This window comes from Lissotriton helveticus, chromosome 9, assembly GCF_964261635.1.
Source record: "Lissotriton helveticus chromosome 9, aLisHel1.1, whole genome shotgun sequence".
Lineage (NCBI taxonomy): Eukaryota > Metazoa > Chordata > Amphibia > Caudata > Salamandridae > Lissotriton > Lissotriton helveticus.
The window spans coordinates 396,117,751-396,141,913 of NC_136070.1; the positions used below are offsets into that span (position 1 = coordinate 396,117,751).

General features: G+C 46.6%; 1 protein-coding gene across 2 annotated transcripts in view; it reads right to left on the bottom strand.

The window, feature by feature from the left end:
• CCDC85C (coiled-coil domain containing 85C) overlaps nucleotides 1–24,163 on the bottom strand; it is a 335,280-nt gene that overhangs the window by 222,286 nt on the left and 88,831 nt on the right. The window lies entirely within an intron of this gene.

Below are 24,163 nucleotides of genomic sequence, written 5' to 3' on the forward strand. Positions count from 1 at the left end.
TGCGACGGGGGGGGGAAGAAAGAAGCCGCGCGCACAGCGAAGGCAGAGCGCGCGAAGGGCCAGAGAGTGATCGGAAGCGCCGGCCGGCGCTCCTCTGTTATTTACAATAGCAAATAAAGTTCTTTACTAAATAATCAAGCCCAGTGCCATCATTTATAAGCTAGCAACTTTACAGTGGCGACGAAGGTGGGAGGCACCCACTGGCACCCTACAGAAAAAAAAAAAAACGAAAAAAAAAATCGAACCTCCACGTGGACTGCAGCCAAGCAGGCGATCCCAGGCCAAAGGGGGACACAGCACAGAGCGGCGCCACTGGGCCAGTGAGTGGAGAGCACAAGGGGGCAAAGCAGAACCCACCAAGGAACACAGGCAGAGGAGCGTGGCAGTGCCACAGCAACCAGAGGGGCGGCGCAGTGGCCAGAGTGGCTGCGCTGCAAACCACAGAACACCGATCACCGCAAATACCTTCCAAGAACACCGTGGAAGGTAAGAACAGCGCTGGCTGCCAAGGAAGAAGGAGGGGGGACTGGCACTAGGAGTCCCCAGGAGGACGCTGATACAGAAGTAAAAGACAGCACCCCAGGGAGCCCCACCAGCAAGGCCGTCAAAGCGACAGAGAGCAAGGAGGTGAAGATGAGCACGCCGGCAGGCTATGCAATTGCACCGGTGCAATTCCTACCAAAACCTGGTGAACCCCTGATGAAGTGGGAGGATTGGAAGGAATATATTGATAATTTCATAGGGGTCCTGGAGGACGAAAATGAAGAGAAGTTCACCCCCCAAAGGAAGAAACGCATCTTGCTGCTGAACCTGGGACCGGAGGGTCTCAGGATTTACAAGAGTCTGGTGCCCAAGAAGAGAGAGGACACGGATACGGATGTCTATGCCCATGCAGTAGAAGACCTGGATGAGAGGTACCGCCCCACCATATGTGTGTCTGTGGATAGGTTCAACTTCCAGCAAAGGAAACAACGGGCCGGAGAAACCATAGAGGAGTATGTAGGAGCGTTGAGGAAACTAGCGGCCCCGTGTAAATATGCACTGTGGGAGGATGAATTTATAAAAGACCAGATCGTGATGCACACTACGAGTACACAGGTCCAAGACAAGCTGTGGGCGAGCGGCGACACCACGCTCAAAGAAGTTATGGTCATAGTAAAGAGGGCCGAGCTTGCTAGGAGGTGTGCGGCAGCAACCAAGAAAGACGTGGGCACCCCGACAATGGTGAACAGAATACAAGAAGGAGACCACCGTAAGGACCAAAGAGGAAAAGACTCAGCAGCCAGAGGTACCAGCAGGTGGCAAGGGAAACAACCAGGGAGCGACAGCAAGAAATCGTGCTACAGATGCGGCAGTTGGTCCCATGATGCCCGTGACAGAAGATGTCCTGCGTTCAGAGCCAAGTGCCTACACTGCGGTATCCTAGGCCACTATGAAAAGGTATGTAGGAAGAAACATTCGAAGGAAACAGTGAAATGTGTTGAGCAAGGTGAAGAAGATCTAGAAGAAGTAGCCGAAGAAGAGGTGATCACGGTCCTGTGCATATACGACCAAGTGATGAGCATAGAAGGGAGGAAATCCACAAAACCCATCCTGGACATGTCAATGGGAGGAGTCGCCATCACTGTGGTGGCGGACACAGGATCCCCCTTCACCATCATCCAACAGGCAGTATGGGAAGAAACATTCAGACCCAGGTTGGGACCGGAGTTGGAAAAGCTGGACATCAGACCGGTCACTTACAATGGGGATCGCATTCCCATGTTGGGGTTCCGCCGCCTACTGTTCGAATTCAGGGGCCGGTCAGCATGGTGCAAATTGTACATTGCAGAAAAGGGACCCTCGGTCCTGGGATGGCTAGACCAAGGGGACTTAGGAATTAAACTGGATCCAGGAGGGAAAGAGCAGATTTTACTGACTGAGCAAGAGGAATGGCCGAATATGAACAAATGGAAAGAGAACTACCCGAAGGTATTTGGTGGCACAGTGGGACGGATGGAAAACTTCCAACACAGGATTGTGCTTAAGGAAGGGGCCATTCCGGTAGCCCACAAGGTGAGGAATGTGCCGATTGCGGTGAGAGAAGCAGTCCAAACTGAACTCCAAGAGTTAGAAAAGAAAGGAATAATTGAGCCGATAACATGTGCTGAATGGTTGGCGCCCCTGGTGGTCGTAATGAAGCCAAATGGGAAGGTCCGGCTCTGCGTGGACCTGAGAGAACTGAATAAGAATATCGTGGTGGAAAAATTTCCCCTCCCCAGAATCGAGGAAATGTTGACCAAGACCAGGGGGGTGCAGTGGTACTCCACTATCGATTTGACCTCGGCCTATCACCAAATTGCACTGCACCCGGACAGTAAACGGCTCACATCCTTCATCACCCCGTTTGGGTGTTACCAATTCTGTCGGATGCCCTTCGGGCTGGCCTCAGCAGCCGCTGTTTTCCAAAAAATGATGCACCAACTGTTCAGAGACTGCAAGGACGTCCAGTATTTCCAGGATGACATCTTGGTGATGGGGCGAGACCAGCAAGATCATGACCAGAAGCTGGATAAGGTGCTGAAAACACTTGAGAGCAAAGGTCTCACAGCGGAGTGGTCAAAGTGTAGGTTGGGACTGCAGTCGGTGACGTACCTAGGGCACGAGATCGGACGACAGGGCGTTACCCCCAAATCGGAAAACGTCAAAGCCATCGCTGAAGCACCGCCGCCCAGGAACAAGGAAGAGGTCAGGTCGTTCCTGGGGATGGCGGAGTACTACAGCAAGTTTGTGGTACACTTCGCTTCCAAGACCCACAATTTGAGGATGTTGACCAGAGACAGCACAGTGTTCCAATGGACACCGGAAGCCCAAGCAGAGTTCGAATTGATCAAAAGGGATGTTACCGGAGCCGTTCCCCTCAAGGGGTATGACCCACAAGGCACCACTATACTGACGACAGATGCCAGTGACAAAGGTTTGGGTGCTGTACTCATGCAAGACAGAGGCAGAGGGAAGATGGAGACCATCAGCTTTGCATCCAGAGCACTGACAGATACAGAGAGCAAATACAGTGTGATCGAGAAAGAAATGCTGGCGGTCGTATGGGCCATGATGAGATTCCGGCAATTTCTGTGGGGAACACGCTTCCTACTCAGAACAGACCACAAGCCGTTGGTGAAGGTGCTGACGTCGAGTGGACATGCCAGTGCCACCCCTCGGATATCCAAGATGTCTCTAAAGTTGCTCGAGTTCAGATATGATGTCGAGTACATTCCTGGGAGCCGGAACCGAGTGGCGAACTATCTGAGCAGGGCAGCCGCCATGGAGCCAGGAGAGGATGACCCTACCGGCAGTGGGGATTTGGTAGCTCTAATAGAGGACCAAGAGAAACTGATCAGTCTACAAGAATGGACAGAGTCCTATGAAGAAGACACTGACATAAAGGAAGTGAAGGGGTACACCGCTCATGGATGGCCGGATAAAAGGAACGTAAGAGCAACCCTCAAGCCGTACTTCGAAGTGCGGGAAGAACTGTCGATAGGAGACAGAGGGATCTTCATATACAGAGGAGATAAGGTGATTCCCCCAAGGACCCTCACCTCAAAACTGATGGACTTGCTACATGAGGGACACCTGGGCATAGGGAAACTCAAGGCACGAGCCAAACAAAACTACTGGTGGCCAGGCATGGACATAAGGGCTGAAAGGCATGTCAGAGAGTGTCCCCAATGTCAACGGGCGGACAAGACATTGAAACCATTGAGGCCAGCGATAGGAAAGTTTGACCTCCCTTCTAATCCGTGGGAAGAACTATCCATAGACATTTTGGGACCGGTCCTAGACGACCAAGGCACACAGAAATATGTGTGCGTGCTTATGGACCGCTATTCAAAATGGCCAGAAGTGAGGGTAGATGAATCCATGGACACGGAGAACATCCTTAAGTTTCTGTCTGAGACTTTCACGAGGGAAGGAATACCAAAATCGATCTTGAGTGACAATGGACCCCAGTTCACGTCAGAAAAATGGACTAAGTTTATGCACAGAAATGGCGTCGCTGTCAAACACACCGCAATCTACCATCCGGCCGGAAACGGCTTAGTGGAGAGATTTAACAGGGTGGTGATGGGAGCCATACAAGCGGCCATCTCAAGTGGACAGAACTGGGAGAAGGCGCTAGAGAACATGGTATGGGCCTACAGAATAACCCCTACCGGAACGGGATATAGTCCATTCCAAATACTGAGAGGACGTGAACCCTTTACCTACGACAACAGAATCTGGAAGGAAAAGCTCATCACCAGTGAATGGTCCCCCGCAGTGGTGCGCGCCAACCTGGAGAAAGCACAGACAATTTACAGCAACCACTACAACAAACGAAGGAATGTCAAAGGCACAGGTCTGGAGCATGGAGAGTGGGTAAGAGTAAGATTGGCCACCCTGCAGAAGAAGGGAGACAGCAAGTACAGCAAGCCGTTGCAAGTGGTAGAAGTGTACGATCGGGCTGCCTTACTAAGTGATGGGAATGTGTGGTCCCAAGACCGCATGGCCAGGTGCAATAAAGTTTTGGGCTGGGAACAACAGAGCGCCGACTGGGAAGACAAGGAAGGCCCCGAAGTGGAGAATAGTCAAGCAGCCGTGGAACAGCAAGTTGGAGAGAGAGCTGGAACGGAAAGTGGAGAAGAAGGAGAAAATGAAAGTCAAGGATTGGAATGGGACAGGCAGGAGAGAAGCACGCAAGAAGGAAGAGTTGAGAACGAAGGGACAGTAAACCTTGAGACTCAGAGTCAAGAGTCAATGGAGAACCCCGTCAGGGTCACAAGGAGTGGAAGGCAGGTGGTAAGACCTTCCAGATACCGAGATTTTGAATTGGACAATGAACTGTGAGTGACTCTTTCTTGTTTAATAAAAGGGGGAGATATGTAGCATCCGCATTCTAGTTGTTGCACGTCACGTAGGCGTGACGTGCGACGGGGGGGAAGAAAGAAGCTGCGCGCACAGCGAAGGCAGAGCGCGCGAAGGGCCAGAGAGTGATCGGAAGCGCCGGCCGGCGCTCCTCTGTTATTTACAATAGCAAATAAAGTTCTTTACTAAATAATCAAGCCCAGTGCCATCATTTATAAGCTAGCAACTTTACAGACACTACCAGACTTTGCCCGCCCACCACCTCTGGGCATGAAAACCGAATGAATAATGCAAAGTCCACATCGGTGTACCCATACCCTTCATTATTAGCTCATGCTACCCGTACTTTGTTTTCAATTTTATATAGCGCAAACGCGACCCGAGTGTATAGGAGCGCTTTACACGAGCACCAGTTGCATTACAGACAGACACATTCATTTTAGGCACCTGGAGATTAACAGCCTGATTTATCAAGGGGCCGTTTTGCGAGCCCCTAATAGCGAATCATAGCGATTCGCTATTGAGGACTCGCAAAACGGTATTCATGTAGGAATTGCTAAATAAATAGCGATTCCTACACATTCCTTATTTGCGAGTAGCAAATTGCTACTCGCAAATAAGGAATAACTCCCCATTCATTCCTATGGGCCAAAAGGCCCATAGGAATGAATGGGGAGTATCCCTTATTTGCGAGTAGCAATTTGCTACTCGCAAATAAGATAGCGATTTTAAGGGTGCCAGGGGTGTCCAAAGGACACCCTGTAGCACCCTTTAAATGCACATTTGAACAGGTGTTGCGCACACACATGTCCAAAGGACATGTGTGTGTGTAACATGCAAAAGAAAAAAATGCACTAAAGTGCTTTTTACACTATTTTCGCAATTTACCACCAAGTCAGACTTGGTGGTAAATTGAGAGAAAATATTGCGATTTCGCTATTTCTAATTGGTTGATGAATTGCATTTAAGGAATCTCTATTAGAGATTCCTTAAATCCAATTCCTCACAAATATGCGAATTCTTAAATAGCGATTTTTGCATTTGGGCTGATGAATCCCAAATGCAAAAATTGCACTCGCAAAAGGCAAGATTCTGAGAATCTTGCCCTTTGCGAGTGCAATTTAGCTTGATGAATCAGGCTGTAAGTGATTTGCCTAGAATCACCGAATGCTTGAGCCTCCCACCAGACTCGAAATTGGTTCCCCCAGCTTCAAAGTCGGCCGTTCTAGCCGTTAAGCTACACTCTCTCCCCTGAAGGAGGTGTCCTTCTATGATGGTTGAAAAACCTCTTTCACAGCTTTCCTACTAAGATGAGAACATGTGGAGAACTTGCTCGCACAAAAAGTTTACAATCTTGTTACATTTGGAGGTAATCTTCCCTCTTTCTCACGATGTCAGACTTCAGCATATGTGTACTCTTTGTTTTACGATGTCATGTGATTCCCAACAAAAGCCTGTATTCAAATCTCTACATATTTGTAACTTGTTTTGCTTACTGCCATTTTTATGGTTTCTGGAGGACCCGCTCTGATTGTCTCTGATTCACTGTTTTTTTTGTTCATAATCCCTTACAAGCTTTTGACTGACGTGTGTGCAGATTTTCTTTTAAAAAACACATTACACGAACGCACCCTAACATTGCAGTATTTTTTTCACTCCAAATTCTTGCCTGAAAATACATTTTCCCCAAATAGTTGAGGACAAGAGTCAGAGTAGCAAATTAGATCATCTTTGAATTTTTGGGCCCATTTCTATAACCTTCCCACATATTGTTCCGCTGGTACCGAAGGCAAAAGCCAAGCGGGGTGGGAGTGAGGGCCCCTTGCCCCCGGAAGTTGAGGTTGCAGGGCCTTCGGCCCCAGCGAGGGCAGTACCGTCGGAGGGGGTGAGTGGAACAGCTTCAGAAGGTGTTGTACCGGGAGGTGCGGGTGCCCCAGTAAACCAGTGGTGGTGGCCCCCGTGGGCATTCCCAGTGCAGAAGGGGCCCGAGCTAGTTAGTTTCAGTCCTCGGTGAGGCCCTGGCTGGTGGTGCGACTGTGCACCCGGACTTGGTGGCCAGCTTTGTAGCTGTGCTTCTGTGGTTGGCTAAGTCAGGCACACGGACCCCTGCAGTGGGCAGTGGGGCCTTATTAGACGAGGGGGATGCTTTGGAAAGAGCCAGGGAACTGGTGGAACTGGTGGCACAGGTGGAAGGGTCCCAGCCTGGGGGCAACATAGAGTGTAGCGGCGGGTGCAGGGAGAGAAAAAGGTTCACCTGAACCTCAAAAACCGAGTGCAACAACGGAGGCAGAGCATGCCAAGAAACAGGATGAGACGGCAGCAGGTATGGCGCAACTATTACCAAGTCTAGGTTTTGGGTAAGTTACGGTCTTCCAGAGACTGTCTGGGTAGGCACATCTCGCAGGAGGTGAAGGAAAATATATGGAAAGGGGAATATGTTAATATGCTTGCCTTATTACTTGATAAAGCAGATAAGGAAGAGGTAAAAAAAAGTGTACAGACTGTGCCCCTTCCAGGGATTGTGGCATTTGGACTCACAAGAAATAATTCAGGAGACTCTGGTGAATTTGATCCATAACCTGCCCACTCCCAGGGGCCAATCATTGAACGATGCTATTGATGGGGCATTATGCACCATGAAATATGCATCTCTGGATCAGACGATACAAATGCTCCAGGGCCTAGGACCTGGCACAGTGCTAGCAAAATCGGACATCAAATCAGCATTCCGCTTACTGCCAGTGCACCCACATGATTTCCATTTGGTGGGTTTTCAACTGGAGGGCAAATACTACATGGACAAATGCATGCCCATGTGGTGTTGTCTTTTGCTCCTATTTCGAAAAATTCAGTTCTTTCCTTGAATGGGTTTTCAGGCAGGTGACAGGGCATCAGTGGGTGCTGCATTACTGGACGATTTCCTTTTTCTGGGGGCACCCAGTACCCAAGAGTGTGACAGGGTTTTGCAGGCCTTCAGCGCACTCATGCACGATTTTTGAGTGCCTTATGTGCCAGGGAAGACAGTGGGGCCTGCAACAAGAATTGAGTTTTTGGGCACTGAGTTGGATTTAATGAAGGGGGTATCACAACTACCACAAGGGAAAGTGATGGCTTTCACTGTAGCGTTACAAGAGTGCCTTAGCAAAGAAAAGGTCACATTACACCAGCTGTAAAGAAATGTAGGGCAGCTCAATTTTGCGCTAAAAATCATTCCCATGGCCCACCCATTCTCTTGTTCCATTGCGCAGGTAATGTCAGGCTTAGGGGAAAAGCACCACCACACTCAGTTGTCCAGCGAGGTCCATCAGGTCATGCGTATTTGGGTGACATTCCTGAGTGATTTCAATGGCACTGTGGTGTGGCCAAGTCCCCCTAGGTCCAGCACGGAGCTGGGCCTGCTGACAGACACGGCAGGGAGTGAGGGGTTTGGTGCCATCCTGGGAGCGGCATGGTGCGCACAACGTTGCCCAGCGTGGTGGGTAGAGTCAGGCCTGACAAGTAACAATGCTTTTTATAATTGTTCCCCATTTTGGTGGCATTAACCATCTGGCCTGAACAGTTTCGCAATCAATCTGTGGTTTTTTGGTCCGATTACAAGCCGGTAGTGGAGTGCATTAACCAACAAGCCGCTAAATGTAAGATGATGCTACGGGTGATAAAAGAGATAGTACTCCAATGCATGAGATGGAGTGTGCGGTTTAGGGCCAAACATATCCCTGGAGTGTTAGACATGCTGCTGATGCTCTGTCTCATTTTAAGATGAAGGTGTTCAGGTCATTCCACCCAGGAGCAGCGGAAAGTCCAACACCGTTTCCAGACCAGCTATGGCAACGTGGTGCCCAGACCTATCAGACCTCGTGGCAGCTAGCCTATCACACCCAGGACCAGGCGGGCCTATTAGGGGGCTTGTAGCTCCTACCGTATTTTCCTTGAGGATGGGTGGGAAGGGGCCTGGCATGAATCATCTGCTGTTGTATCATTCCTGAGGGCACTGAAGGTGGGGGCCGTACTTCGGCATTCGCAAGGTGCCATATGGCGGCAATCTCTTTTCGCAAAAATGCGGTGTCACCAGGATCCCATCAGCACTTTCATAGTGCAGAGGGCGCTGAAAGGGTGGCAGCGTTTACAAGGTCTCCAACCTGATGCCCGGCACCCAATTAGCATTGAGACATTGTCAGTGGTACTTTGGGCACTGGGGAGCCTGTGTACATCCACAGGAGGGGTTCATCTCTTCAGGGCTGCTTTTACTCTGGCCTTCTATGGTGCTTTTATGGTTGGAGAACTGGTCGAGCGTAACAAGCAAGACTGGGACGGAGGGCTCCAATTTTCTCACGTCCAGCTTCAGGGGGGCTCTCTGTCCTTATCGATGCCTAGATCAAAAACAGACCAAAGTTGCAGGGGAGACCATGTTATACTGATTAAAGCACAAGGAAGCTCGTACTGTCTGATGGGCAACCTCAAGTCTTTCCAAGCCTACAGACAGCAGGGCGCCCACTTTTAATTCACGAAGATGCCACCCCGCTTACCAAATTTCAGTTTAGCAGGGTTCTGGGCTTAGCGCTTGGGGCAGCAGGGCTGGATCCATCCACATTTGGTACCCGCTCTTTCAGAATTGGGGCAGCCACAGAAGCCACGGATAGAGGCCTGTCAGGCGAGCAGTGCAGAGGATCGGTCGTTGGTCTTCTGATTGTTACAAACGATATGTGCGGTTACACATGGTTTGAGTTATGATATGTCTAATGATGGTGTTTTTTTGTCTTCGGTTTCCCACAGGTTTCATGTCCTGTGATGCAGGAATTAAGCTTGCCGTCGTGCGCCGGAGCCTCGTCCAGTCCAGGTGAAATTGAAGTTTGAGTAGTAGGTCACTCAAACGTGAGCAGACAAACATAATTTTTTCACAGGAAACTGTGCTGAGCGGGCCTGTCGGGCAGGTTTCAATGTGTCTTTGAATGGGCAAGGAAGTTTGCGCCTGGCGCACTTGTGGAGTCTGTTGGAGGTTCTGCTAATTAAGACTCATACGTCCACCGCAGCGGTAATTTTGCATCCGGGGGCAATGACCTGGTGCATTTGGGTAGGAAAGGTGTTGTTGAGGCTCTTATCACTGAAGGATGGTTGGCGAGGAAGTTCCCAAGGGCAGTTTAGGCATGGTCTCACATCATCCCCAAGTTCCTATGGCGGAAATGGGGGGGTGGGAGGGGTGTCATTCTGGGCCCTGAAACACTCGGTAAAAAGAATGAATAAAAGGATTGACTAGTTGTCTAGGTCCCCAAAACTCCAAATCATTTCACATGGGTGCATCCTGATGGGCGGGGGGAGGGCGGGGGGAGGGCGGAGGGAGTTCTGCAGGATGGAGTTCACCTCTCAAAACTGAGCAATGACATTTTCTTTGGGAACTTGTTAGCATGGTTGGTAGGGATACAGTACAGGGCATGACCCTAGAACGTCTCGGTGAAAGGGGGGGGGGGTTCAGATAGTCGGTCATGTATGCTGGCCTGTGGCGGTAAGGTCACGATTGGTCCTTAGTAGGCATCACCATTTGTTAATGGGGATGCTGGGGGTGGGGGGCAGTGGTCTCATGTAACTCGGGTGCGCTTAAGGCCTGTAGGCTGGAGGGTGCGGGGTGGGGAAGTGCAGCTTCCAGTAGGCCTTTTGGGCCAATCCCCGCATGGGCGCCAAGTTGGCATAACAGCACAGCCCCTTGGGAGTAGCATTTGAGGGTGTATGGGGTGTACGAGGAAGGTAACCTTCTGGGCAGCCGGGCCTCCTGATCAAGGTCAATCCAGTGGGAGGGGTGGACCTAGCATCTAGCTGGACCGGTTATGACCTTGCCTGTAGGCTCAATTCGGGATACGCAGAAAAACAAAATGTATATAATTTAGTTTTTTGGTTAGGAATGGCTATGTATTAGACTATATGTTAAGGTTAGCCATCCATAATTGTAAATACATTGTGCAAGAAATTCAGATGATGTATGAATATTTTGGACTATTTGGCGGGTTTTCTGTGTATTGTAAACAGAAGAAATTTTGAATATGTTTATCATTTAATAATAAAATACGGCTGTGGTTGTTACGACCTCTAACCCAAGTCAGTTGTGGTTTGATATTTATCTATGCCTCGGGGAGAGTGGAGGGGTTGTGGTACCCAATAGGGGCCAAGGTTTGGGAATGGATTTCAGCTGGGGGGCGGGGACTCAGCAATACCTGGCCAAAGGGAAAATGACCATGTAGTTAAGAAGCTTCTTGCACATGCTTTGATACATATGCCAAGAAAGTTGCTTTGGAATTTTGGAAGTTCACACTTAAAAGAGGAAAGTCCGTTTCTTGACTGTCCTCCCAAAAATATAGAAAATCTAAGATCCTGTACTTTGGGAATCTGTGCTTTAAATTTCATTGAGTCGAGAAAAAACATGGGATATTTTTTCTTCTTTTGAGGCTCCGGTAGAGTCAGTCACCGGTACTTAAATAATAAAAATAAAAAACTGTACTATCCTAAGCACCTTTCTCACAAAAATATAGTTTCTTAGTTTGCTTTAATATTAATTTAGGAATAGTCTAGGCAGTTCTAAAATAGTTTTGAAGTACTTCTCAAACATTTTCCAGAGCCTTCAAGCTTGACCAGGTTTCTACTCGCTGACAGTAAAAGTTTAGTCTTACCGTCCATCATTTAATAGTATGCGAGGGATCTAGTGTGACCTTCTACGCACAGAGGTGGGTATGTGGATCAAACAGAAACTCCTTCTGCTGAACACTGCTACATGGATCAAATGAGGCACCCCCTCTTTTTTTTTTTTTTATCAAACGCTGAATGTGTATCTAAATTGACCTTTTAAGAGTGGAATGTCTGTCCAAAGTAACTTCCTTTTATCAACGTTTGTTTTTTATGGATCTCCTTTTATCAGCGGCGTGTGAGATATCCCTTCATCGAAGATTCTTCAATAAATCCAATGGGACTGACTTTAACCAAAAGTCTGCAGGTGGATACAAACAACTTGCCTTCATTGGAACCACAGCAATCAAGTGTGACCACCTCCAATCAGCCCGTGCGCTCATGTAATTTAGCCACTTTGTACAACTGAGCCAATCAGGGAGCAGAGTGATAGGTCTTCATCATAGACCATCACCCAGTTACCACATAACCCAGTTACCCACCTGGCAGCCGCGCTGATGCAATACAGCCTCTATCATGGTACGTCCCACAGACATACAACACTTTCTTCACAGAGTGCTAAAAGAAATGCCAAAGATCACAGTATGCCATTGAGCTGAGCCAAGACATTAACATCTGGATTTAACTTAAGAACCTTCAATTATAATTTGGATAACTCAAATGAACTTCAAAAAGCAAGGAGTTTATACATATCCGATCAAATCAGAAAAACGCTTCTTAACATCTGATGAATGGCAACAAGCTAGGATGAAAAGGAATTTGTAACCCCATCATCAGGACCTCTTTGCAAATGCAGCTGGACAGTGGGATTTAACAGAGCATCAGAGGGGTGTATCTGGGGGGAGGGAGTGGTCTATGACTGAGGTGCGTTTGTTAATCACTGGGGAGGTGCAGCTCAGCTTGATTCTGCCTGAAGTTTAGAATAGGGCCCGCGGGGGCCCAGTGGTTAGGCATTTCAAAGGTGGATGCCTCTCCTACCCCCTCACAGCCGGCCGCGTGTGATAACAAGGTGCTGGGCTAACAGCTGATCTGCAAGTCAAACATGGCTATTGTTGGCCCAGCTCCTCCTCGTTAACATCCAGGTGATAACGATCCCTTGAGGGCCTGGAGAAGAAAAAATGCTAAAGTGAAGGCGCGCAGCAGAGTATACCAGAAGAAATCAGTCATGCGTAAATGACCTTCATGGCCGAGATAAGTAAAAGGGAGGCACTTTCCTGCACTCGAGACACCTAGATTGTCAAAACTATGCTGCATGCTAAACGGTTATTTGGGGGGGGGGTGCAATGGTGGATAAACATAGTCTCAAAGAGAAGCTCCTACAGTGTCCTACTGTCCACTTCTGATCTTTAAAAATGAGTACTCAGCAAAACAGCCAAAGACTTCACTTTTTAATGGGAATTTTTTTCAGCCTAGAGAACGGAGGCCTACAAAGATCTAATTCTCATTCTTCTATAAAGCAGAGTGGTTAAAGTAAGATCTAATGTTAAATTGTCAAACACCTATTTTGCAGCCAACAGTGCACTCTTTAGATCTTGGCCTAGCGATGGCTGCGCTTGCACAGTCTCGCTGGTGAGATTTTATGTTTTTTATGTATGGGGGCTTGAACCCGCCCCTCTTCTCCATTGGCTGGCTTCCTAAACAGAGGCCAGTCATTGGAGGAGAGGGGCGACACTCAGTTCAAGACGGGATTCGGGGGGGGGGAGGGGGAGTTTGGTGTTCTTTCTCTCCCTTATGTCATCGGCAGAGAGCAATCCCTCATCACGCGGCCTGCACACCCAAGTCAGCTCTCTGATTGGTGTTCCTTATTAACTAATCAGAGGGCCGACTGGCACATGCAGGCAGCGTGAGCAGACTCTGCCTCCTCTCCACACAGCTCCCTCCCTCCCTCTCCCGCTCCTCAGGCCCGCCGCCATGTTACGCACCGGAGAGGGAGTGAAAGGAGGAGGGGCAGAGAGTTCAGCATGCGTCCCTCTGGAGCCGGCACGGAGTCTATCATTTTTTGTTTGCAGTTTCTACGCCTTGGCTCAAAACGTGGTGGAAAGTATTATTGTTCCAAAATTGTCTAATTAGAGAGCTAATCTGTTGGCATTTAGCGGGCACCTCTTGGCAAGTCCCATAAACTTTAAAGTTTGTATGGGAGTTAAGAATTTAAAAATGGTGTTAAGTAAGCTAAGCCTGGGCAAAATTGAAATTCCTTTGGCGAAATTCCTGAATTTTGCATTACGCGAAATAGGCAAAATTTCTCAATTTTGCATTATACCATTTTGCGGTATTTTCACATACAGGAGACAATTGTGACCCAAAAATGTATCACAGAGACATTTTCTTTCCTGGCCACTCTTTTGCTGGTATGTTGCGTAGCAGTAATGTAGGAGGTATGACTTTGTGTTAAAATAGCAAAAAAAGTGGTTTGCCGTATCTTGCTTGACTAATAGTAATTTCGTTTTATTAACTTCCATGAAATTTAGCAAAACATAATTAAATAGTTTAATATAGCGTTAAAACCAGCAAGTGACGTTTTCTGGCTTTTTGTTTGTAGTGTCCTCTCTGCCCTGGGTTTTAATTTTTTGACACACCAGGGCATGGTTTCTTGTAGGTTGATGCTGTGGGTACTAAGGTGTCTGCTTTTCTTGCTATTGTGTGGCATCTCTGCAGCCAGAATTGCTTTTGTGCAGTTGTATTCGACATTGGTGATAGGGTATACGTAATCTGTTAGGATCCAACTGAGTCTTTTACACCAGCAGCAAAATTCCAAACCCTTTTATTAGGTTAAAAAAAAAACAGACCTCATCCACACCAGAAGCTGCTCAAAGGTCAGCTCTTCGTGATATCTTCAACTTGAATCCGTCTCTCCGTTCCATTGTCAGCATTCTATTGATGATGCAGTGGTTACATCCTCACCAGAGTACAGAACACCTCACAGCCCTTTCTCTTGTTTATTTTTTACACTCCATTGGAGCTGCTTTGTTGCCTCTCCTAGGGGTTCTAGAGGTTTTTTGTTTAAGGATAGCATCAATTATCATTAGAAGAAAAAACATTGTTCTCTTTGTCAACCACTTGATTACAAGCAATTTGTGAAGTTTAATAGACATTCTGGTGACAACCAACATTTACTTGCATGCTACAACCAAGTGGCACTTTTGGAGATTGATTACAACATTGGTACTTCTAGAATTACTTACTTGGCTATGCTGAAGGCCAGCAGACCATGATATTGTTATTTTTAATATACACCATGGCCCACGTCTTCAAATGGCCCCTTGATATTGTGTGGTTCCTAGTCCCTTGTGTCCCTGCTGATGGGTACTATTGTTGGGGGATCTAGTTTCATGCACGTCTGCCTCAGGAGACTGCTGTACTTCTGATTTGAATTACTTAGTCTTGTGCTATTGTTTTAATGCTACTAGTTGGGTGTTTGTTTCCTTGTAGCACCCTTTGTACTTGGGTGACTATACTTTTGCACAGGTTCTCGTTGTGTGCTCCCTATAGCAATATCACCACCAGAAAGCTGGACAAGGTAGACCCCAGGGAGTTGTACTTATTAGACCATGCTCATCCATTCATGCTCTCACCCACTAGTCCAGCAGCCCATATATCCCCTCACTTTTCCATCCTTGCGCTCAGTCACTCACCCAGTATTCAAACTGTCGACTATACACTGCCCTACCTACACTGACCCAATCCCACCATGCTCACCTGGCCCCTCCACACTGCTGTTGTCCCTGCATTCATTTACATTCTCACTAGTTCATCTTGCCATCAATGCATTTCCATGCTTATTCATTCATCATCAGTGCACACACTCTCCCATTCATTACCTCACCAATGCATAAAGCACACTTCAAATAGCGAAGAAGCTTTTACAAACACTGTTACCTTTTCCAATACTCGCTTTGACGTCCTTGTGCGATTGGACATTGGCTTTTAGCCATTTCGTTGGAGCAGAAGAGTTGGCGTGTATTCTTCTTTCTATATATTTGCAGCATTTGGGATCATTACACTCATGGTAATTTCTATGAAGTGAATGAGAATGCATTTGCTATAAACTTGGTTTATGGAGAGTGGTTCCTTGGTGGAGTTTGTGAGTATGCTCCCTGAATATTCAGAGCGATTTTGAGCATGCTTTCTAGGACTTTATTGGAAAGGCCAGAGGTAGACACATTGTCTGATCAGTTTATTCTAGAGGCTTTACATCTTTACATTGCTCTATCAAAAACCCACTAGAGGCCAAAATGACTTGATACACTGGAAGGAACCAACCATTTCTGAATTTACCTCCAAGATCACCTATTGGAATGTTACCCTGATCATTCCTAGGATTATGTGTCTCTGACATCCTCCATGAAGATTCAGATCTTGGAGAAGCAGGCCTTGACAGCAGATTTGCAGGGATGACGACAAGCTCCGCTCTTTCACAGTCTGTTGGTACTGGCCCTTCATCTACTACTCATCTTCCCTAGCTATTCCCCTCTCACGAAACCTGGCTTTTATGGCAGACAGGTAAGGGTTGTGTTCCACAGCGGACTAGCAGCAGCTAGTTTTGTAGTCCTCCTTACTTTGTTAGCTATCCTTAGGCCCCAGTGCAGGAAGGATGCTGTTACCAGATTTCTTTTGGGTTCTGTGAGTGGATGATGTACACCAGTATGGTTGTTCCTATCTTTCCTCCTTACAATGTATGTAGTGCAGCACTTCGTACTCCATGATAACGCCTGTAGATGTGCTCCATCCCCTTCTTGTTTACCAACACCACTTGTCCCACTCAATTGGCTTCTCCCGCACCTACAAAAGACTACTCCAGCAAGCCTAAAGGGACAGTACATACCGCTGTGGATTTACTCCTTGGCACTTGCAACAAAAGACTACACACGTATTGGTCCGGACACTGATCTGATTGCTCATCCTTGGCAGCTCAAAGACCAGGTGGACATTGTCAAGCCTTAAGTCAGTGTCCATTGACCCCAAGCATCCTGCATGATAATTTGGGCATCTATTCTTTGGCAGCACTTTGTCAATACCACCAACATCTCTTCTTTCCTCAGAACCCAGCACCCTCCAGTGGGTTCTGCAGAGGACTCTCTTTCAAGCCAGCAGTTTTTGTGTGGCGCATTTAGGGATTCCAAAGACTGTACGTTCTCTTGGAACCTGAAGCTGTGTGTGTGTGGCTCCGTGTGTGTGTGTGTGGCTGTGTGGCTGGTTCTGTGTGGGTGGCTCTGTATGTGTGTGTGGGTGGCTTTGTGTGTTTGGCTCTGTGTGTGGGTGCAAATGCAATAGGTCTCGCATTTGCGAGAGATTAAGCTATTGGCATTGTAAATGACAATGCCATTTATTTATATGTTTTAAAAACAAAAACAAATAAAAATAATGTCATGAGCAATGCCAATAGCTCTAACTTTAACAATGCCGAGACCATTGCATTATAAATGCTTGTTTATAAATAGGCAGATAGTTATGCTACTGGAAACTAGTGGTCTTGCCTATAACTTACATGTTTTTTAAATTAATAAAGTACTAGTGAGTTGGCCAAATCAGTGTTGCGGAAATGAATATAATCTCTCCCAGAAAATAATTAGCATGTGCAGTAAGAGTGTGCTCACATTCAGTATTATTATCTACATTTAAGCCAGGGAGACCATTCATTTAAATATAGACATTGATCAGCAAAAACTACTTTTTGTGCAGGTGATAAGGTAGCATTTATTTTTTTGCATAGCTAATATATAGAGTTTTGTGGGGAAGAAGGAACATGAAAACTGGCAGCTAAAATTCTTGTTTTTAAAGTTCTATGTATTGAAGGACATTACCTTCACATTGAAGTTGCGTGGTGGCCATGTGGCTCAATTATTTTGTTTGGATTTGTTTTAAATCACTGTTATGCATCAGAAGTTAGGTTCATCCCCATTATCGAGGGTTTTTAGGAAAAAGGGCTCACACGCTAGCTCATTTAAGGAAAGCAGCACTGCCTCTAAAACCACAGCAATCAACTTCCATATATGCCAAGTAATCTGCAGAGCTTCATGGTGAGATAAAAGGATAAAATGTCCACTACAGTCGTGGGGAACAGATCATTCAGAACCACGCATGCTCGTTGGAGCGTAGTGTGTATATTGTCCCAATCCAAAACAGCAGCCACATTATAGTAGAGATACAGGAAATCTAGGACGTTCAGTTCTGGTCCTCATCTGCCAATGAAGGAAGCACTATTATGCAGTCTTCTTTTTATTTCCATTGACAAAGCATTTTTTGTTGGTCCTCTGTTAGGTTTGTAGAAGGGGTCCAACAACAACCAAGTTGAGAGATATAGTGCGCATGACCTCATTGGAGGAGCAAAGGTTTATGTTTATTAAAAATAAGAAAAATTTCTCAATGTCAAGAAACCTTCTATTGTCACCTTTGGTAATATGGTTGAACGGCAGGCCAATGCTGATTACTAGGTATTCCAAAAGCGTTGCCAGAAAGCACCAAGTAAGGAGCTTGCATATGGTTCCCTCTGATATGCATGAGCAGCATGTATGTTTGGACGGCAAATTGCCAGGTTTCATTTCCCCTCGTTGACATTTCTCTCAAAAAACGCCATTCTGCCTTTTTACAGCCCCGTAAAAGGCACTTTGCATGCCACAAATGTAAACAAACAGGAATTAATTTACAAAAGAGAGAGGGACAATAAAAAGCAACTGCGCTCTTCAATTTTGTTCATAATAGAAAACAGCAAGGACGACATTGGCGGACTTCCTCACGTTTTTTAACTAATGAGCATCCTGCTTCGCCAACCAAATCCATTTTATGTAATTCGGCCAGCACACCTCGCCCCCTTCCCTTAATCGCTTAGGTTCATTTTGACTTGATAGCGTGCAATGATGCATCAACATTTTCATTTGATGACTGTTAGTACAATTATGGAGGACCGCTTCAGCCGCAAAGAAATGTAATTTTAATTTAGCAACAGAAATGGCTGCATACTAATTCAATTTTGTGGGTCCAAAGAGGAAGACGAGTGAGTGTTAGATAGTCTTCATTGCCCATTACACATTATTCGATATGATGAACATTTCCCTTCGTGCATTAAACAAACATTTATATAAGTTAAATACCAGCTTTCTTACTAACAATTATATAAAAAAAATAGAAGCATTTCTTGCTTACTAAGTATTCCTTATTCATTATTTAACAGTGAAACAAAATATATTTTCCATGCCTGGGATAGCGAAGCCCATCAAAACTATTAACATACACCCAACATTCCAATAACTGCATCAAACGCCTATAAATAGACATTCAGTGTTTGTTGGTTAAAGCCATTTCCCTTTGTCCCTGCCACTAACCCAAATTCTACACATGATGTTGGAAACTGTAGCGTCATCATTTCCTGTGCTACCTTTGGGTTAGAGGGGAGGAGACAGGAAGTAGGAAACATACACAGAAAGGAAACAAGGTTCGAACAACGCCCTATCCCCAGTTTAGTTCTGAGTCAGGTGCTTTAGTTTGTGCTAAATTCCATGACAAATAGAAATATTTGTTCTGCCTTTACTCTCCCTCAGCGGTTCTAATGCACCTTATTTAAGACAAAACTTGCCCCTTCCAGTAACCCAAGAAGCGCTGCAAGGTGCTCTAGGCATCTGGAGTCCTTCCCCCTACCCTATCATATTCAGATGCTGCATGGTAACATTGCAACAAATGTCTTCTTCCACTATCCGAGAACTAGACTGGAACGAGCTACTCTCATCTACGGTCCTCCAATCTCTTCCAGAGTTCCGAAAGTCCCAGAAGACTTGGCTATTCGGCTAATCAACTGGACCGTTCCAGCGCTTGGATACCCTTATGGGTGACAAGTAGCGCTCTACAAATCTACTGATTGATTGAGCATTATGTTCTTAAGACAGTTCTACCCTTTCAAAAAGCCATGTGTGTACTGTAGTATCGAACGTTTCTCCTACCCGCTAACTCACTACATTCCAGAATGCTATTTGGACAGTTAACGCTTTCCATGCTGCCTTAGCTGGACACAGAACACTGGGGCATTTTGTTTCTTTATTTCTCCAGATAGATTCTGTGGGTATATTTCATGCTTCTCTTCACAGTGACTGAGGCACCGCAGAAAAATATGGAGCACTTTGCCCCTTGCGTTAGCTCAGTAGGATACAATACTGTGATACTATGCAGGTGGTTACCTTGATTAACAGGCTGGCACGCCACACATGGACACTGGGGCACATCTCCAAGTGCCAAGCTCATGATAGTCTACGTTTCCTTTGGCATCCTGCATAACAAAGGGACCTTCATGTCGCTCTGAACTGTTTTTACACACAACATTAACCTTAAATAAACATGGATACAGTGCACAACAGTCTGGACGATTTCTGTGGCTAAACACAAAGGAGGATGCAATGATATATAACAACAGACAATAGTGTCGCCCAAAAGACAGATGACATGTCGTGTTTACTGCAGGATTTATATTTACTACAACTGCCACATATTTTGCCATGTAATTTGCACAATTGACAAAGTTCGAATATATATCAAAATACTGCAGAGAATGTGCTGCATAATTTCAGTTTTTCCTATGTAATTTAGTTACCCTCACTGCACAATGTAATCACCTTTCTGCATATTCTTAGTGGCCCTGACAATGTTAAATCTCTCCAGAGTCGTTTGGGAGATGTTATGATACAAATATTTCAGAGAATTGGAAAATAAATTCCCATAATTTACAATTCACTGTGAAATATGGATATCATACCACTGAATTTTGTGCAATAAAAGCACACATATATATATATACATACATACACACACACAACAAATCCCACTCCAATATCCAGATGGCAAAGAGAGGAACACGAACCACAATACTTCCTTTTAATTTATCACGATATGACGCGTTTCGGACTACTATAGTCCTTTCTCACATGCGTAGGAATGCATTTCGCTATGGTTTTTGAATACATTTTTTTTAACAAACACCATGTGATGTATAAAAGTAAAGAAAACACTTTCTAAGGACATTTTGGATGCAACTCATAGTAGTCGGTTTTCTTCTTTCTTTGTCACAGATAGCATATCAATTTCGGCATCAATGCAGATAAATGAATACGGTAGTGCATATATATATACACATATATATATATATATATACACACATATATATATATACACATATATATATACACACATATATACACACACATTTATATATGTATGCATACACATTTACACACATTGTAATATGCTATTGATTACTATTGGTGAAAGTGGGGAGAGGCCTCGAGAGAGGTGAAGTGTCAAGATGGTAATGATGCCCCTCCCCACACTCAACAAAGGTAATAAAACTGCATATTACACTCGCCATACGTTTGTTAAGAAAAAAGGTACTTAACCTCAGTACATGAACATAAACCACTTTCATCCTCATTTTGGACAAGTCATACTGACACGCTAAAGAGGCTTTCAAACTAGTGAGTTATTTTATGCAATCATTGTAACAGGCAGTCTGTGAGGTAGTAAACAGTTATTTTTTCTCGTCACTGCTGCTGGACCGTGGCAATGAATGTGTAAACGTGTGTTTATTAATACAGCGGTTCTAAATAGCATGTGCTATTGGACCGCCTTTATTTTTACAGCATGGCATACATCGTGGAAATCATACAAATTTTGTTACATGGTTTTGCATGGCGCATTTCTGCCATTATTTAACATGTAGTACTATTTCTCCCTTCTCTGCTGCATCAGAGCCATGTTCACGCTAATTTTTTTGGGCAGATTTGTATAGCATCAACTCGGCCCAAGGGCACTGGAGCTATTTAAGTGCGCACCAGAATGCAGTACACAAGGTCAGATTCCATTTTTTAATGTTTGGAAACCCTGTGTATTGACCAGAATCACAGGATGTTGAGACGAAGACGGGACTCGATCTTGTTTCCTCAATTCCGAGTCACAACTCCGTCAGTCAGGAGAGTGGCTTAACTAATTGATGTGCAGACACAGAATGCGTTCAATTTCTATGATGTTCTGCTGTTTTAAAACATCCTCTAAGGAGACCCTCGATTTGTGTGTAAGCAGATGTCACAAAACAAATGTATCATTTGTGTACACGCAACACTGTGTATATACAGCAATTCCAGAAAATCATAAGTGCCCATTAAAGCGCCCACCCATTATGAGCATTCCAGAAAATCATAAGTGCCCATTAAAGCGCCCACCCATTATGAGCATTCAGAACAGGGGCGCTTGTGCGGTGTGTTATCCAGCCATGTGTAAATCCGGTTAAATGAAAAGGTCAGAAAAAGGTATTAACTACCAAGGAGAGAAGCCCGCCAACAAAGCCACACACTAGGTGCCGGGGCCCGGATTTCCTTCCGGTCAACTCGACGCACACGCTGCGCCGTCAGAGTGACGTCCTCCGTCAGGGTTCACGCTTGCTTTTAAGAACTTGTTTGAGATGCAGGCGCTGGGCCGTGCAGCCGCAGGTGCGCGCGCGCAGAAGACACGTTTCCAGCTGCGGAAGTTTTAGAGGTTGCCTCGTCTTTGAGCTCTGGCCGGGTATACTAATGCACAGCTCGGCTCCCGTAGGGAAGGATTATGCTCTCCGCCTGCGCGCCATAATCACTGGGTCTGCTTTGAAGTCGAGCATTTCATCCACCATGGCAGCCCGCTCCCTCCAAGGCCCCTAACCGAGCTACCAATCTCTTTTTCCTCAGGGTGACCCTGGGCTCCTGGGAATCTAAACTTCCAACGGGAAAAACTGCAGAGAAGTGTCAGAAATGCAGATGGGATGTTTAAAACAAACTTTTACCCATACAAATGAGTAAAGAAACAGAGTAGCCTTTCGATTAGAAATGCGGTATATTAGATCTTCCGTTATTTAAACATACAGGCAGGTGGCTGTACTCAATCAATCAAGACATTTGTAGAGCGTGCTACTCACCCTTGAGGGTCACCAGGTGCGGGGGGAGGGGGAATGCTGCTAACTCCTCAAACAGCCAGGTCTTGAGTAGCCTCCTGAAGGTTAGTAGGTCTTCGGTCTGTCATAGGAAGATGGGGAGGGTGTTCCGGGACTTGACGGCGAGGTAGGAGAAGGATCGCTCTTCGGATGTGGGGGATGGTGGCGAGGGCGGCAGAGCGGCGCTGGCGGTTCGGGGTTTAGAAGGCGAGTCGTCTGTTGAGGTATGTAGGCCCAGTGTTGTGGAGTGCTTTGTGTGCGTGGGTGAGGAGCTTGAAGGTGATCCTCTTGTTGACGGGAAGCCAGTGTAGGTCTCTCAGGTGGGGTGTGATGAGGCTGTGGCGAGGGATGTCGAGGATCAGGCGTTCTGTATGCGTTGCAGTCGTTTCAGCAGTTTGGCTGGTCTTCCCGCGTAGACGGCATTTCCGTAGTCCAGCCTGCTGCTGACGAGTGCCTGGGTGACCGTTCTTCTTGTGTCTGTAGGGATCCACCTGTAGATCTTTCGGACCATGCGGAGTGTGTTGAAACAAGAGGATGAGATGGCGGTGACTTGCTTGGTCATGGAGAGTGTTGAGTCGAGGATGAATCCCAGGTTGCGTGCGTGGTCGGTGGGTGTCGGTGCTACTCCCAGGGCAGTCGGCCACCAGGAGTCGTCCCAGGCTGGGGGGGTGGAGCCGAGGATGAGGACCTCCGTCTTGTCCGAGTTCAGCTTCAGACGGCTGTTCTTCATCCATTTGGCGACGGCTTTCACTCCTTCGTGGAGGTTGGTTTTGGCAGTGCGAGGGTCTTTGGTGAGGGAGAGGATCAGCTGTGTGTCGTTGGAGATGATGTTGAGGTCGTGTAGTCTGGCGACGAGGGCGAGTGGCGCCATGTAGATGTTGAACAATGTCGGGCTGAGGGATGATCCTTGGGGTACGCCGCAGATGATCTTGGAGGCTTTGGATCGGAAGGGGGGGGAGGCGGACGCTCGTGTGTTCTGTCGGAGAGGAAGGAGGTGGTCCAGTCCAGTGCTTTGCTTCGGACTCCTGCGTCGTGGAGGAGAGTGCGTAGGGTACGGTGGCAGACCGTGTCGAAAGCGGCTGAGAGGTCCAGGAGGATGAGGGCCGCGGTCTCGCCATTGTCCAGCAGGGTCCTGATGTCATCAGTGGCAGCGATGAGTGCCGTTTCGGTGCTGTAGTTGCTGCAGAACCCGGACTGGGACGGGTCCAGGATGATGTTCTCCTCGAGGTAGCGGGTCAGCTATTTGTTGACAGTTTTCTCGATAACCTTAGCCGGGAACGGGAGCAGGGAGATGGACCGGAAGTTCTTGAGGTCCCTCGGGTCTGCCTTGGATTTCCAGCTCTCCGGGAAGGTTGCAGTCTCGAAGGAGATGTTGATGGCCTTGCGGAGGGGGGATGCGATGGTGGCGCTGGCTTTGTTGAAGATGTGGTGAGGGTACTGAGGTTGGTGAATGAAATATAAACTGTGATGACGCAAGTTAAAGTAAACACAATATGGACAATGTGTTATTGTGTTTTAGTAGCATTTATACAGTACCTCATACCCACAATGCACTTCTCAGTGAACAGGCAGCATGCCACTCCATTCGTTTGACTTGGTTGGTAAAACCTAGGTTTACAGTGTTCTGTATCAGGAGGAGTTTTGGTGCCTTATGCAAGTACCTTGCACATA